We start from the raw sequence: 6,002 nt of genomic DNA on the forward strand, positions 1-6,002 counted from the left end.
CCTAGCCAGCTTGTCATCTTCTCTCCACCTTTCAGAGTCATATTTGTTTTGCATATAATGTCCAGGGTTTCAGCTATACTAAGCAGGAGGGATAGGGAAAAGTATGTCTACACCATCTTTCTGGAAGCAGAAGTCCAATCTCACTAAGACAATGACCGAAGAAAGGAAGAAAAAATCAGATCAAACTTGTTTGCAGATGTTGGGGCATTTTGATTACTTTGCCCTAAAGCTATGTCAGCAACTTGGAGAGCCAGTTTGCCTGAAGTTCTGAGCATCCCTATAATTAATTCCAGGCCTTGGTGTGATTATTAATAGAGTACCTCCATAGTTTGGCCTTACAGATTTTGATTGAGTAGGTTCAACCTTGAAAAAAGAAACTTGCTCAATAAGCTGGTTTTGCGAGTCACTTTATCATGAAGGGGGAAAAACAAATTCATTCAACTCATTGATGTTTTCACACTAGGTTTTTTTTCTTTTTTTGGCTGCATTGGGTCTTCACTGCTGTGTGCAGGCTTTCTCTAGTTGCGGTGAGCGGGGGCTACTCTTTGTTGCAGTGTGTGGGTTTCTCATTGCAGTGGCTTCTCTTGTTGCAGATCATGGGCTCCAGGCGTGTGGTCTTCAGTAGTTGTAGCATGTGGGCTCAGTAGTTACGGCACGTGGGCCCTAGAGCATGCGGGCTTCCGTAGTTGTGCTGCGTGGGCTCAGTAGTTGCGGCATGCACACACTAGGTTTTGATGTCTCATAAACACTGACCATCAGCTCTCCTTGCAAAACTGGCATATGTTAGTGAGTTAGGACAAACTTTTCAAGGCACTCTCCACAAGATAAGTATTCAAACCACTCCTTATTACAAAATTTACCCATTTTGCTTCCCCACTGAGAACACTAAGGGGATCAAGAGGCAGACCCTTCGAGGGGAAGCACTACCAAAATTGAGGCAATGGTTCTGCCTCATTCAGGATGTGTCTGAGCCCGCTTCTGCCACTTCTGCAATTGTGCAGAATCTTACCTCCATCTGTTCACTTTCTCCAGCCGATACCGTGGTTTGCTCAGGAGCTCATATTATCTTGTTAAAATTTTCTTAACCAGTTATTTCATGTCAGGAAATTTGCATTGAACATCTTATAGGCATCATCATTATAAACATTGTGAACAAAGACCAATAACATGCCCTAAACATCAACATCTGTTCAGTCACACACTGTAAGTTAAAGAACCCACTTCACCTTGGTCTCCTGACTGGCTGCTCAAACATACCTTTTTGAACACATTAAAATGCATTATTTGGGACTTCCCTGGTGGTGCAGTGGTTAAGACTCTGCACTCCCAATGCAGCAGGCCTGTGTTCCATCCCTGGTCAGGGAACTAGATCCCACATGCATGCCGCAACTAAGAGTTCACATGCCACAACTAAGGAGCTGGCAAGCCGCAACTAAGGAGCTCGTGAGCCACAACTAAGGAGCCCACCTGCCACAACTAAGAACCAAATAAATAAATAAAGTAATTAAATAAATATTAAAAAAATATATTAGTTTACAGTTCAGTCTATAAGGGCATTTTTTCTAGCTTGGCTGCCTCTTTTGACACAAAACCTTCAGTCATATCTACAGTCCCTCACCTTCTCTCCACCTCCCCAATTACATGGGCTTTTCCTTGCAGGGTGATCTTAACAAAAATGTGATATACATAACATAAAATTTACCATTTTAGCCTTCTTTTAAGTGTACATTTCATGGCATTAAGTACATTCACACTGCTGTGCAACCATCACCATCCTGCGTCTCCCCAAATTTTTCATCTTCCCTAACGGAAAATCTATACCCAATTAAACAATAAATCTCAATCCCTCTGTCCTCCCAGCCCCTGATAACCACCATTCTGCTTTCTGTGTCTATGAATTTGACTACTCCAGGTACCTCATATGAGTGAAATCATGCATTATTTGTCCTTTTGAAACTGACTTATTTCACTTAGCATGTCTTCAAGGTTCATCCATGTTATAGCATGTGAAAAGATTTCCTTCCTTTTTACTGAGCTCTCTTTTAAGTCTGAATAACATTCCATCATATGTATATACCACATTGTGTTTATCCATTCATCCATCAGTGGACACTTGGGTTTCTTCCACCTTTGTCTATTGTGAATAATGCTGTTATAGACAAGGATGTACAACTATCTCTTCGAGACTTTGCTTTGAATTCTTTTGTTTATGTACTCAGAAGAGGAATTGCTGGATCATAAGGTAATTCTATTTTTTTTTTTTTTTGAGGAACTACTATACTGTCTTCCACAGCAACTGCATCAAAAGTATGGAACGCTGCATGAATTTGTGTGTCATCTTGCACAGGGGCCATGCTAATTTTCTCTGTATTGTTCCAATTTCAGCATATGTGCTGCCGGAGCAAGCACCCAAGGTGATTTTAAAACTGACCTTGAAGGAGGCTTTAGACACTTTTTAAATTTGCTTGATTGATTGTGCTTTTTCACCAGAGGGTCTCTTTTCTCTTTTTTGAAGTTGCAAAAAAAATCTGTCAATTATTATTTAAAATGTACTTGTGTGAATTTATTATTATTTTAAGTAACTTTGTCATTTCATAAAAGAAATATACCCTCATTTAAAAGTTGAAGCACTATAGAAAAGTTTTTTTTTTTAAAAAGAGCAACTAATCATCCCAAATGCTACTAGCCAGAAATAAGTAGTGTTAATACTTTAGATACTATTCCAACTATCTCTCTCTGCATATGAGAGACAGAAAAAATGGGTTGATAGAAATAATTTTATAGAAATGGGATTATATTGTACATATTATTATAAAATAAAAAATTAAAATTAATTTTATTTTAATTCAACAGAAAAAAAACCGGAAGGGAAACTGAAGACATGCTAAGCTTCAGATAAATATTTCCTTACTCTGAGATATACAAGTTACTAAAGTGCCTTTTATTTTTTATTTATTTATTTTTTTGCGTTACGCGGGCCTCTCACTGCTGTGGCCTCTCCTGTCGCAGAGCACAGACTCCGGACGCGCAGCCTCAGCGGCCATGGCACACGGGCCCAGCCGCTCCGCGGCACGCGGGATCCTCCCGAACCAGGGCACGAACCCATGTCCCCTGCATCGGCAGGCGGACTCTCAACCACTGCGCCACCAGGGAAGCCCTAAAGTGCCTTTTAGATTAAGAAATATATGGAAATCTTTAAAAGATGGGAGCCATTATGTAGATCTTACTTACCTAATCCTGTTTTTAAAATTTTGTGGACAGAAGTCTTATCACATTTTAGATAAGGTAATCAGCACCTCACACTTTCTCTCAACCTCTTCCCTCACCCCTTGATTTTAATTGTTTTACTATTTTTTCTTTGTCCAGATTTATAAAGTAGATATTATGGACCATTTACGTTATTGTTCAATATTTATGTGAATTTGGTGTTCACCATGGGGCTTTTTCAAAGTTACCATCTCCATACTCTGTATTTTGATTCCTTCTTGTGTTCTTGAATTTCAACAGAGTATTTTTTTCAGGAAGGATTCAGAGGTACTATACTCCCAGAGTTTCCTCATGTTAGAGAATGTCAGCTGATTGCCTTTATAGTTGAATGATAACTTGGCTGGGTATAATATTCTTATGCTTACATTCTTTCCCTCAGATTTTTCTTTTTTAGCTACTTCTCCAATTTTTTTTGGCATTGAAGTTGCTATGAGCAGTTGGAGGTGACTTGTTTTATCTCTCTGAATTCCTGAAAAGTTACTTATTCACCTTTGAAGTTCAATAATTTAACTAGATTGTGTCTCTGTTTGCATATTCTGTAACAGTTTTTCCCCCTAGTATATGATATGCAATTTCAATCTGAAAATTTAGTTATTTTATTTCAGGGATTTTTTTCTGTATTATATCTCTGAGTCAGCTCTATCTTACCTGTGTTGGGTTCTTTATGTCATGGACAAAATCGTTCCTTTTTTGGTGCATTTTTGCTCTAAACTTTTTGTTTTTCTTCTCTTATTGTCCTGGGATGATTTTTTTCTTCATGTTATTAATTAAATTTTAAGCCCCATTCCCTCTTCTTTCTAATTTATTTGTTAGATTTCATATGTTGTTGTTTTGGTTCTTGATTTTTTTCCCCCCAGCTCCTCATTTTCCCTTTTTATCCAAATCTGCTATTTTGTCTCATCTTTGAGCTCTTATTTTATTGATTCTTACTCTAATTAAGATCTGTAACACTCACCACTGATGGGAAATATGCTTTTATTTTTTTGAGTTATACTTTTTCCATGTTGAAGTCTTTGTCTGACTTTTGCTTACTTTGTCAGGATATTTAACATTTTACCATATTTTTGCCTTTTCCTCTACCTTCCTCTTTTCTGCCTCCTCCCTCAGTTCCTCCTCTCTCTCCTAATCCTTCTTTTAGTAGCATGTTTGACTGGTGACTGTGCCATGTATTGGTGGGCTCTTGCTTAATGTGGGCCACTACAGACCTTCTGTTTTCTCTAACTCAGTGAGGATTAGTTGAAATAGTTATAGATTTAGGGAATTCCCTGGTGGTCCAGTGGTTAGGACTTGGCACTTTCACTGCTGAGGGCCCTGGTTCAATCCCTGGTTGGGGAACTAAGATCCCACAAGCCATGCAGCGTGGCAAAAAAAAAAAAAAAAAAAAAAAAGCTTTGTGGAAGGAGAGGGATGGACTGGGAGTTTGGGGTAGGTAGACGCAAACTATAACATTTAGAATGGGTAAACAACTAATAAACAACAAAGTCCTACTGTATAGCACAGGAAACTATATCCAATCTCCTGAGATAAACCATAATGGAAAAGAATGTATATATGTGTAAAACTGAGTCACTTTGCTGTACAGCAGAGATTGGCATAGCATTGTAAATCAACTATACTACAATAAAAATAAATAAAAAAATAAAAATAAACAATAGATTCATAGGAAATTGCAAAACTAACATATAGAGATCCCCTGTACCCCTCATCCAGGTTCTTTCAAAGACATGGTCATATGTAACTATATACAGTTCAATATCAAGACCAGAAAACCATTGTAAGAAAACCATTGTTACAATCCACAGACCTTATTGAGAGTTTACCAGTTTTACATGGCCTCACTTATGTGTGTATATTTAGTTCTATACAACTTTATCACGTGTATTATTCATATAACCACAGCTGCAATCATGATACAGAACTGTTCCATCACCACAAAGATCCTCTGTGCTCTCCTTTTCTTGTCCTATCCACAGTCCTGCCTACACCTCTCCCCCTCCCCAACACCTAGCAACCACTAATCTGTCTTCCTCTGTAATTTTGTGATTTGAGAATTATGTATAAATGGAATCATACAGTATGTGACCTTTTGTGACTGGCTTTTCTTCTCACTCAACATAATGCTCTCAAGATCCATCCAGGTTGTTGTGTGTGTTGGCAGTCCCTTTCTTGGGGATTGTTGAGTAGTATTCCATGGTGGGGATGTTTGTTTAACCATTAGCTGATTGTAGGACATTTTGGTGGTGTCCAGTCTTTGGCTTTTACAAAAAACCTGCTGTGAACAATCAAGTACAGGTTTTTATGTGGACATGAGTCTCATTTCTCTGAGCTAAATGCCCAGGAGTGTGATTGCTGGGTCAAGTGGTAAGTGTATGTTTAGTGCTTTAAGAGGTTGCCAAACTATTTCCCAGGATGGCTGTGACATTTTATATTCCCACTAGCAATGTATGAGAAATCCTCACCAGCATTTGGTGTTCGGTATTGTCACTAATTTTAAATTTAGCTTTCTTAATAGGTTGTACGTTGGATTTAAAATGTCACTTCAAGAGTGATGGTTTCACACCGCTATTGCTCCAGGTTTTCCTGAAACAGAGATGCTAAACTTTAGGCTCAGTTGCAGTTCACAACAATAAAACTCAAGTTTAAAATAGCTTTAAGCCATCATTCACTTTCCCCCCAATTGCTACTGCATTGTGGTAACGTCTTGATAATCCTCAAATCTTCGTGGGGAACTTCAG

At 38.4% G+C, this 6,002-nt stretch overlaps 1 non-coding gene across 1 annotated transcript; it reads right to left on the reverse strand.

Moving 5' to 3' along the window:
* Positions 1 to 2,303: 2,303 nt before the first annotated feature.
* Positions 2,304 to 2,409, reverse strand: LOC114900072. Its single transcript, XR_003794699.1, has one exon. It is a non-coding gene; the product is annotated as a U6 spliceosomal RNA (small nuclear RNA).
* Between the last annotated feature and the right edge of the window lie 3,593 nt (positions 2,410 to 6,002).

This window comes from Monodon monoceros, unplaced genomic scaffold, assembly GCF_005190385.1.
Source record: "Monodon monoceros isolate NGI ecotype Baffin Bay Population unplaced genomic scaffold, NGI_Narwhal_1 Super_Scaffold_18, whole genome shotgun sequence".
NCBI lineage: Eukaryota > Metazoa > Chordata > Mammalia > Artiodactyla > Monodontidae > Monodon > Monodon monoceros.